Here is a 12018-nt window from a genome sequence, read left to right as displayed (position 1 = left end):
TTCACTGCTCCTCTCATTCAATCTCCAAAATTTCTCCTATGGCCTAAATTCTTGCAGAGAATTCCAAACAGTTCAACAGCTTGACTAGGCAAGCAGTGATGTCCAGGCTGAAGTCCCTGGTGTAGTTTTGACATTTGCTGATAAAGATGCCTTGAGCAGTGTTTTTCTTCCTACTTAGGGGTGTTCTGGCCCGCCTGGATTGAGGTGCCCTGCCTCAGCCAGCAGGTCCCTGTCTGCACCGCAGCCGCTGGAGTAGCAAAGTCTTGAAGAGCACAATGACTTGGGACAGGGAAGAAGGGACCTAGAGGTCTGCTTTGCCTTCTGTTCTAAAGCCAAGTCTCTTCTTGTCCAGTCCAAGGTTTTAAAAAAAATCTCCCTGGTAGTGTGCAGCCAGCAGCTGGGGGCAAAGCTCAGGATCCACCCTGAGAGATGAGCAGCACTGTGGCCTCCGAGACCACTGGGCCACCTGTGTGTTCAGATAGTGTTTCTCCCCTCAGGACAGTCCGGCCAACTCCCAGACTGGCTGCTGCAGAGCCGGTTGTTTGATCACACTGTTTGAAATGGACATCAGAAATGGCACATTTGGTGATAGGCAGGATGCCCATGTAATATATCCTCCAAACTAAACACTTTGAAAGAGGGCAATATTAACAATCACCAGGTCAACAAATAAGAATGAGCCTGCCCCCCAGCAAGCTAGAACACAGGGCCCTGCTAGCCAGAGGAGACCTATTCAGGATGCCTGCCTTTTCTCTTTAATAGGATTATAATGAAAACATTTATAGCTTCCCTGGGGCCCCACCTCCAGGGTCATACTGCCTGGAAATGACTTTGAGAGTGTATTTTCGGGCAAACAGATTTGTTGAAGAAAATGTCCTCATAAATATGTAGGAATAACTACAGAAGAAGTCATATCCCCACTTTGCTTTCCCAGTGTGGTTAGAGGAGATTCTAGAATTAGAAAAGCAACCAAAAAATGAAAGACTTGATCTAAGGGCTTAATTTTGACCTTCAGGAAACAAACACACAGAGCAGCCAGTGGGTTCTTTAAAAATGTTCCCCATCAATCTTCCACCTTGTGTTCTTTTGGTTTGCCTTTGACTGACTCTGTCTTATTTCATTTTTTGAAAAAAGTTCTTTTATCTGAAGCCTAGAAACTTTATCAAGGAAGTCCCTTACATGGAATTCCCTGCTGGAGCACAGCTTTCTATCCAGGGGACATCATTTTATGCTTTTGTCTTTCTTTATTTGAAATGCCTTTTATGTACCATCTCAAACAAAAATGCAATCGTTCAACAAGGAGAGAGAGAGAGAATGCTTGGGCTGCCTCAGGAAAAGCTACAGGGCTGGGGCTGGGGAACAGGGGGTGGGGGAGTGTAAATAAAGTAAAGGCCTGGGCAGAGCTACAAGAAATATTTGGCATTCCTGGCTTCCCACAAAGGGTAGGTCAAGGAGAGGGAAAGAACAAGCAGTTGGGATGGAGCGTGCACCACAACTATTCTTTTTCAGGCCGCATCCAGTCCACTGTATCACAGAAACGTCCCCAGGGGGAAGACCCTGAGTTTATTCCGCAGCGTGGCAAATGCTCAGGGTGATTACACACAATGCCTGTCTATTTGCAGGACAGGGTCAACATCTGTGGCAAAGACAGCTGCCGGCTTCGAGGCTGTGTGTTAAATCCACTTTGGCTAACAACTATCAAAGCCATATTCAGAACACCATGCATTTAAGGGATGGAGCACTGAAAGTCCTCTTTTCCAGGCCCTGGTCAAAACAAATCCACCTCTTCCTGGTGTGCCCACAGGCATCTGTTGCAGAACCCTGCTGTCAGCTTTCTGGATTGCAAATTTGAAAGAGGAGCCACGTCCGCTGGTTCCTGGGTAGAGGACGGAAGTGTTCCTCTCTATGCTCTGAAACGCTGGAAAAGAACCCACCTCTGATAGACAACAAAATAAGCACACAAACACCAGGACAAAAAAAGCCATTCCATCCATGTGAGAGATTTGGTCACAGCAGGCTTTCTTTCTGCCGGCCCTTCTGGTCCTTTTGGAGTGATTCAGCTGCTGCCACAGGATCTTCGAAATGCTGTGTGGAGACTACTTCACTAGGTTTCCAACAGTGGGAATTTCCAGCTACTAGAAATACCCACAGCCAGTGGACACTCATTTGTTTTCCTTAATTTGAGTCTCAGGTTATATGGATGGACTAGCAGGGCCTAGTTGTAGCTGGATAACTAATTCCCTCAAGTGTTTCTGAGAAAAACATCACAAGCAAGGATATGATTGGAAGAGTGCATGGAAAATGGGACACTGTGACCCGAGGGGTCAGCAGGTGGGCGGATGGTATCTGGGACGGTGCCTCTCCCTGCTGGCCCACCACAGCAGTGTGGGCTTCTGGTCTTCTCGTCCCCTGTTTCATGGCTCAGAATGAAGTGGCAATTTGGTAATCGTGTTAAGAGTCTGATATGTGGCAAGAGTTACTTGACGTAGTTTTTATGTTTGTTTCGTTCACATGAACTTGTAGTCACAATACAGTGGTCACATGTCTGGCATTTCCTAAGACAGTCCTAACTTCTAATATTCTGTTGATCATCCTTATAAGTATATTGGAATCATGTTCCTTCGATTTTTGGTTCAGAAAACATGGCTGCAGAGATCTTGGAAATAAGCTTGAAAATAATATGCTTGAAAACAGTTTCAAGAAATCTTGAAAATACACAGAAATCTTGCAGCATCTGTCTATTTTACAGGACAAGCAAAGGAGTAGGGCCGAAGGGAGGGTTGGACACAGAGCACCTACTTTGTGACAGGTAACATGCCAGGCATTTGCATGATCAGTGTATTTGGTTTCCACAGTGGTTGGCATTGCTGTCATTTTGTAAATGAGGAAACCAGCGCAAAGAAGTGCAGCGACCCGCCGTCCATGCCTGGCTGTGATGTGAGGACACTGAGCTTCAAATCCAGATTTCTCTGAGTCCAACACCTGTGAATTTTCTACCTTTGTGTAAGTTACTTTTTCTGTTCTCAAGAAGCTTCATCATTCTTAAGGAGGTAAGATTTATGAACATGAAAACTGTAGATAATAAAGACAGGAAATAATGCATTACATTTTGTCACATGAGCAATCCTATTAATCAGATGATTTACTATCTGTTGCAAAATGTGGTCCATGTACACACCCAAGTTTTATTCCCAGTCAAGCAAATTTCCTTTTTTCATTACTTCTTGAGGAGGACCCCAAATGCAATGGGGACTGGAATGTCTTCCAACAGCACTTGGGGTCAGGAACTCAAAGGAGTCCATACCCTCCACTCAAGACCCTGGCGCTGCCCAGGAGGCCCGGCCATCTGTCAGAGTTGTGCTACATGCATGGTGACAACACAATGCTGCAGAGATGGAGGGAGCGCCCACCTACAGGTGGTGAGGGTCATGATGGTTTCCAATGACTGTCAGCACAGACAGGATCTTCCATTCTGTAAACATTTGCAGGGTACTTGCTACAGACAAAGCACAACACTGAAATGTGTGGGTCTAGAGGAAGACATGAGGCTCAGTCTCCAGCCTCCAGCGGTGTACAATACAAGGAAGTAGGAAACATGACTGTGGAAGAAAAATGCCAGATGATATATATAAAAAATATACTCGGGCAGTTCCAAAGGGGAATGATGTCACTGTGTCTAATGGGGAGATGAATGGAGGAATTTGCCAGAGCCCTTAAAGTATGTGTAGGAGTCCAACAGACAGAGGTGGGGAGGGAAAAACAGGAGCAAACGCTGAAGGACAACAGGATCTGTCTAAATAGCAGTGAGTCATCCAGCATGTCTGGATTGTAGAATATATGAGAGGGAGTAGTAGGAATAAGACTTATTTTCTGGGCTTGCACACTTCACCTTGAACATCAGTCTACGAAAGATTCATCACTCTTGGCTCATTCTGAGCAGGACCAGACTCCCCTGGTCAGCAGGCTGCACTCCCCCAGCGGGCCGGCAGCCCAGTTGCTTTCCTCTGTGTGTGCATTGGAGGACCAGGGACTCAGGGTCTGTGTTGCTTTCCTTTCTCAGAAACTCAGCCTGGTTCCTGAGAAATGGCCATTGGACAGGTCAAGACTTGACCTGAGAAGCTGAGACCTGGGAAGCTGGGCTGCCCTCTCTCTGACCTCCTCGTTTCTCTGTCCCAATGCTCTGACCCCTGGGACAGGATGGGTCAGCTTTGCTTGCAGCCAGAGGACACAGAGGAGGCCACCTATAGCAAGTGCCCTTCTCATTTAGATCCCCGATACTTCTGGGGTGGACAGCCAGCACCACTTCCCATCTGGTTCCAGGCAATGGCTGCCTGTCAATCAAGCTGTAAGGTGTTTGCCCTTGCCGTGTGGTTTGAGTGTTGGTCTGAGGTTTAAAACAGAACCAAACCAGTTCTGCCTCACTGCATCTCAGGTTGTTGATTTCTGGTGAAGTATCTTCTAAAACCATGCCAGACACAATCAGCCCTCCTGTGAATAGAAGTGAGCAATTAAAAAATCTGCTTTAACTCTTCCTTTGTTTCCTTGCCTTGTAAGAGCATCTGGTTGTAAACTTGGCCCCAGCGTATTAGCTGTGATGCCTGCTACCCATCAAAACTGCCTGGAGAATTGTTGGAAATGCAGGTGCTGGGGCCCACCCCAGACTTGGGAATTGTGGAATCATAATCCCTGGGCTGAGAGACAGACCTGTGGGTCTTATATTTTATGTATCTTCCCCAAGTGCCTAATACACATAGCCAGAGGGAAAGCCACTGCCTCGGGCATATACTCTAATTTTCTTTATTCATATTCCTGATCCATTGCCTCCTAGAGTTTCAAGAGAGAGGATTGCTCTTGGCAATCAGTGAATACAACACTTTCTAAACGCACAGTGGTGGGAGGCCATTCTAGGAGCCAGGGATAGAGTGGGCAGTGTTTCCTCAGGGCATGTGGCTGGGATGGCCTGAGCTGGAGCAAGGTCAGCATCTCAGCCTGGGAAACGCTGGTCTAGCTCAACTCCCTCTTCATGCAGCTGGAGAAAGGAGAAATGACCTGGCCGATGACACGTGGCTCTGGGCCTCCCCCATTGCTTTGCCCTGCCTGTGCCACTCCTGGATGACACCTACCGTCTCTTGGCTTGGGGTGAGGATGGCACATGCAAACAAATGAGACACCCACGGGAAAGCCATGCTCTGGAACTGTGTGAGGTGTTGTGCACAGTGGCTGGGCCTCTTTCTGAGCATCACTTTGAGATCAAGGCAACCACTGAAATCATAGAGCATTTTAGTATCATTGAAGAAAGGAAAACTTTTATTTTTATCCCTGTAAGAAATCCCAGATCTTGGGTCTTAGTAACCAAAATCCTCTACTTACACCCTAGCTTGAGCAGAGCTTCCTTGCTGGATTCTGAGTGGCCTAGAGCACAAGAGTCCATCTCCAATGCCAGGACCTGTCAGGCTGAGCCCTGTCTCAGCAAGGATGTTTGTAGCAGAGGGAGGATGGGCGGTGGGAACACAAAAGGCCAGAATGGGAAGCAAGACGAAGCTTGGAGGGTGAGTGGACAGAATGAGACTGTTTATGTACCTTCTCGGGCCCAGAGTTCTGGCTGTAAGTGCTCGCCTGGCACCTGACACTCCGTGTGCCATCAGCAAAATGGACCCTCTGTTGATGCAGAAACTATGGAGTTATATGTTTTATACCCTCAGACAATCTATCCTGATAACTTGTTTGTTTAAACTGTTTAGAAACTGTGTGAATAAGGATGGACTAAGAGTGACACAGTGGGGAACCTTTCCATCAGGAAAACTGCTCTTACATACATTCTCCTAAGGAAGGGAAATCTCTCTGGCCACTTACACACACACACACTCAATCCATTTACTTTCAGATCCTTGCCTCCCCCTCCCCCGCCACACACACACACTCAATCCATTTACTTTCAGATCCTTGCCCAGAAGCCTGCAGGAGCCTACACTAGGTCCTGGGTTCTGAGGTCCAAAATTTTTGTAGCAAGAAAAGCTTTCTAACCTAAAACTTTTAATAGCAAATAAATAAACTGATCCAGGCTCTAAATGTCCCAGGCACAGCCACCCCATATAGAGCTGTGAATATCACAATAGGTGATTGTTTTAAAGCATTTTAATGACTCAAAACATCCTACATAATATCAACCTCCACTTCAGTCCTCCTGACAGGCTCCAGTAAATAACATGAGTTGACAGGAATAAAACAGCTTGCTCAGGAGTAATTGAGTAGAATTAGAATGAACAGACAAGAAAGAAAAATTGGTGCTTGGGTCACAAGGACCTTTTTGTTAGGAACTCCCTGGGGCATTTGGTGGGATGTGGTCCCGCTGACTAATCACCAGTATAGAAAGTTTACAGCTTCTCCACCAGGCCAACGTCTTTAATAACTTGAAAAGCACAAGAGGTGGCTGTTAATTTCAAAGACAGTTATATGAAGCTTTTATTGAGTGTGGCTCAGAGTACATAGTTAGCAGCCTGTGAGATAACGAACCTTTTAAATACGTTTTTTTTTAAGTTTTATTTTTGCTTGAACCCAAAAAACAGTAATTTTCTTCATTATTTAAGGCAAAAAAATGTATGTCAGTTAGGATCTTATACAGGATGGGCTACTTTCTGCATCGAGGGTATTTGCCATGGCATAGAGCCGTGAATGTTCCCTGACTGAGCTTTGATGTCACACCATGACTTTGCCCAGAAGAGAGCAGGTTGGAAAGGAAGGGGTTGAATGTGCTGGGCACCACCCTAGTTGCCCTCTTAACGTGGGCTCCTGGGCCTTGCCTGACAGCACTGAGGAGAGGTAGAGCCTCCTTGTGCCCCCAAATGTCACGATGTGGGTGACCAGAGATCAAACCAGTGGATTCTTGGAGTTTAAGAGAAAAAGAACTAACCTACGAAGAGAACAGGACTTCACATGCTTCCCTGGGGAAGCTCTGAGGCCAGAGGCCACTGGTGAGGAACAACAGCACCTTCTACAATGGCCAGCCCTAAATCTCCATGCTGCATGTTAGGAATGGATGGTGTGGGCCATTGATGGGCCTGACATCTCTGAGCCATGGAGACAGGATGGGGAGACCTCCCTTCACCCAGGAGCAGCCATCCATGACTGTGACCCAGGGAGCACCTCTCTCTCCCTCCTTCTCTCTTCCTGCCTCCCTCCTGCCCCACCCCCACCCAGTCTGACTGCTCTGCATGTATGAGCGTGTGGAGAGAATGAGATAGCAAACCTTGTCTGGCCCACTGTGGGATCATCTGTCTTTCCCTTCATCCTCTCATTCTTGTCTTCCTTGGCACTGTGCCAAGAGCAGGACATACAAATGTGAGAAAGGCAGACATGGCTGCACCCTTCCACATCCCCCGTGGGCAGGCCAGTCCCACCTGGCCCAGCAGGCCGTGGGGAGGGACAGTGTAGGTGGACGGGACAGGTTCTCTCCCAGCCAGGAGAGCCGATCTGCTGCCGGCCTTCCTGTCTCCCCCTCCTTCCTCAGGGAGTCCGCTGGGACTCGTAACGGTGGCTTTGGCCGTAGATCTCCTGAGCTGGGGCTCCATGCCACCGAATCCTACTGACCAAGGAATGGAAAAAACAAAACAGAAAAAACAGACCTTCTCTGAGCCAGTCCTGGGGAGCAAAGGAAATAATGTAAACAAAGAGATTAGTTAAAGGAAAATGAATTATTTCCTGCCTCAGCACTGGCAACCAGCACGGTCTTTCTTGTTACTTAAGTCAGTCTTGTTGTTAGCAACATGCTCTTTGGCTTCACTCGGATTTTTCTTTTTTTTTTTCCAGACACATTTCTGCCCTTCACATGATAGGGAGAATTAAGCCATTTCCAGGAGTTTATTCTGCAATATGCATCAAGTTTTACCTCTTCCTGAGCTATAAGTGCTTGATAGCCCAGTAAGGCCCCTTCTAGAAGCTTCTGGGATCTGGTGAGCCCTGAAGGAAAGCTCACAGCCTCACTCATCTCCACCCACTCGGAGACATGCTGGGTGCTGTGTCCATGGGAGCCTGGGATGCTCAGGATGACGGTTTGCAGCCCGCATTGTCTTGGATCTGCTTCCAGATTCATGCTGGCTGAGGATACACAAAGAACCTAGAGAGCAGCCTTTTTTTTTAAAGAAAGAGGGAACTGCTTTTCCTAAAGCTGTCAGCAAGCAAAATGGTCTCTGGGCATCAAATTTACTTTTCCATGGGTCTTGACAAAGAAAGGGATATTTTAAAGCACTTTCGTAATTGTTTACTCCAGTTGTTGGTGATTCCAGGCCCTAGCAGTCTTAGATGTAGCTGGGAACTGTCTGAACACAACTCTCTGTTCCTCCATCCTACCTCCCCACAAGGAAGTATCTCGAGTGGGGCTCAGGCATCTGGATTTTTAATAAACTCCCTAAGTGACCTTTACGCAGCCAGTCCAGTACCAGCACACATGAAGTAATAGTGAATGCTGTCACTCAGGGGCTGCCTGCATGCAAGAGACATCAGGAGGAGCTAAGATTGGAATGTTCTGGAGAAGCCTTTTCTTTCTTCGGGCAGGTGATCTGGGAGTTTTGGTATGGCAAGGGAGAGGGAATGCTGAGTCCGGGGGAAGCTCCCAACTCAGAGCCAGACACCACCTTCCTTGAGGATGTCAGCCTGCTGACTCACCACCCTGGGCAGTCCGGCCAGTGTACTCCCAGCAGCTCCCAGAGGCACAGTCAGCAGGAGGAGGGGTCTAGGAAATGCCAGTGTGTGACAAATGCCATCGCTGGTGAATGCCGGTGCGGTTCCCCAGAGACCCTGAGTAGCTGGGCTGGGGGCAAGATGGTCAGCCCGAGGCTCCACAGTCAGCTCCCTTTTGTCCTGGTTTCAAACCCCCCTCACCTGCCAATATGGCTTCTGCCGGGGTTGCATGTTGGCCAGGCTTCCTTGAGTTGCCCAGTGCTCACACAAGCATGAGTGTTCACAAGCCCCTACAGAGCCATCCTTTGGATTGGGGTGAGCCCCCGAGAGAGGCTAGAGGCATTTCTGACCATTTTGGAGTTTCTGTTATATGATCCTCCCTGAAGCATTGACTATTGTTCCTCTGGGCATAAAAGAGATTTACTTCCCAACATAAAGCCCACTTGTCCACAGGGAAAGATAGCTTCTGAGCCAGTGTCCAGGTTTGTTCTTATTAACACATTACACAGTGAAGTGACCATGAAAAACTTCCCTTCCCAACATGGGCCATGGGTGTCTGAAGTGGAGAGGCCACCCGGGCCGGTTAGAGTCACGGCTGGGATCCACCTTGGCCTCTGGGAAAATGGCTCTGCACCAGGTACCCAGGCAGCTGGGGACAGTGCTGTATCAGTCTATCAACCACTATTTCCTGCCTCTTTCATTGCCAGGAAAGCTTCTGGACTGTTTGGCTTGTGTTAGGATGGGGACACACAGCCATATGACAGCCCTATGACTGATTATGGAACCACCCAAACTCCCCTTTCCATATCCAGCACTTACCAGACTCTGCATCATGAGTCTGGTTATAACATTTTCCAGAGGATTCAGACAGCAGTGCCAGGGTCCTGATGCAGGCAGGGGCCGCGAGGCATTGAAGTGTAGGTGTTCGTATTAACAGGCCTCATTTATAACACCGAACTGGGGAGGCCTGAGAGCACTGGCTTACCAATAAAGTGGGTACTTTGGTTACACCTGACTTAAATGCTGAGGACACTTTCCAGCCCAGAGCCACCCCACTTTTAGATGGCTAGTAGTTTGTTATAGGCCCTGCCTTTCTAGAACCTCCCTTAGGGTCCTTCTCTTCCTTATCATTTACAAGCTCCCCTAGGACAGGGAATTCATCTTTGCCTCCTTGACAGAGCCTAACCACACTTTGAGTAGGGCAGTGCTAAAGCAATATTGGTTGAAGTAATGAATGAAAAGTAATGAAATGCAGTACACTTCATTCTCTTGCTTGGCAATAGCTAGCAAAGCTTAAAGGCTGAACTTATCAGGGAAATGGACAAGTTTGTAAAATACCCTGGCCCTTTGTGCCCCCCTTTAGTCCAGGGAATACTGGTGATCTTTATGTGCACTGTTCATTGACTGGACTCTAAAGAGGAAAATCCCCTTCTAACCATAATTTTTTTTCTGAGGTGGAAATGAAGGTATGAGAGGGTAAGATGCCTGAGAGAGTATTAAACTTACTGGAAAAGCTTTAGACTTGTGTTGAAGGATGGTTTAGAGGCCCAATTCAGCATCCTCCTCCTGGAGATCTCTTGGGCCAGAGAGCAAGGGGTATTTGTCCTCTCCTACCCAGCTGGTTCTGCAGGGTCCCCAGGGGAGCTGGCCACTCTTTAATGACATGTATCTCCCCTACTTAACCACACATTCTTTGCACAGATGGTATTTATGCTCTGAAGATGACTCACACTTCTTGTCCACATACCTTTCTATATTAAATATTCTTATCAAATCAAACTCACTGGGCTTCTGAGTGGGTTGGGTGAAATTAAAGAACTTCTTCTCCCTTTCTAGATTTTGAAATTTACTCACAAGATTCACTTCTCTGCAGATTATGACCTTGTGGAACTTCCTTATTTAAGATCTGGGTTTAAAACTCAACTCTTGCACTTAACTAGCTATGTAGTCTTGAGAGTCTCATTGTCTCTGTGCCTCAACTGAATCTCATAAAATGAGAACAATATTACTGATCTCCTAGAGTTGCTGGGAATATTAAGCAAGGTCATGGCACTGAAAAATTTGAAACACATATTTTAGAATGAATAAATAACTAAAGCAATAATAGAAATGTGAAAAATTATCAACAACCCACTGTATATTTACTGACTGTTGTCTATGTGTCAGGAACAGTTCAAAGTTCTTGAACACATATTGTCTTACAGTTAAGTGAAGGAGTTGGGATACAAACGTGTGTCGCTTGGACATCAAAGATCATGCTCTTAGCTTCTACTTGTATCACCTGTTCTGTACCTGTAATGAACTCCTTTGTCACTAGAGACTCCCTGAGAAAGGATGATGCTTCTTTAACTCTGACACCCTTTACTCTAATGTCATTGAGATACCTGTAGTTTCCTAACTTACTAAGTTTAATAGGAAAACTATTTCTATGATATGTTTTGACACGAACAGAGATGCTGGTGTCTGCGCCAAGTAATCCACACCAAATATTGGAGTCACGTATCCAGCATCTGTTACTCTGAGTGGAGAATGCATTAGGCCTGTGCCTCAGAAATAACTGCCTTGAGAGTGGGGACAGGAACCAGTTGTTCTACTACCTACTTTCTGGTTGGTGAAAATTGTAATACATAATGACAAGACTCTACATTTTGGACAAATAGTAGAAATCCCTCTCCAATTTTTAGAGAGAGTTTCAATTTTCTTGGGCACAGTATTTTCCTGGGTTCCCATAGACTCCAATGACTTTGAATTCATCCTCTGTCACTATAAAAGAGTATTTGCATTTGCTCAGGACTATGCTAGATTCTGCGTGGTTGCTTTAAAAGACAGGGGTTCTGGCCTTTGTCATAAGAATCAAAATAGGAGCTATTATTTATTATAAGATTACTATGTTCTAGGGGCCACTAAGGTGCTTCATATATATTGTTACAGTCAGGGTAGGCTAGTTTATGCCATGGTAACAGACAACCCCAAAATCCTAGTAGCTATCCATCACAGTACATGTCCAGTGCAGGCTGGCTAGGGAGCTCTGCTCCATATTTCTTCATACATTAAACCTGGAATAAAAGAGCTTCCAACTATCCCATCTATTGCATTTCCAGTTACCATGGCAAGAAGGGAGCACAACAGTGTCTTCACAATGGCTAGTAAATGCTATTGCATAGAGCAACACGGAATACTTCTGGTCTTATTTCATTGGCCAAAGCAAGTCACATGGATAATCTCAGCTTCAGGGGGCTGGGGAAATGCAGCCTTACCATGTGCCTGCAAGGAGGCAGGTGAGAATTTCTACTGAGCTGCACAAACGACCACTACACATATACTATCCTAAACTTCATGACA

Source organism: Manis pentadactyla, chromosome 2, assembly GCF_030020395.1.
Source record: "Manis pentadactyla isolate mManPen7 chromosome 2, mManPen7.hap1, whole genome shotgun sequence".
NCBI classification, from domain to species: domain Eukaryota; kingdom Metazoa; phylum Chordata; class Mammalia; order Pholidota; family Manidae; genus Manis; species Manis pentadactyla.
This window is presented reverse-complemented; position numbering follows the sequence as displayed.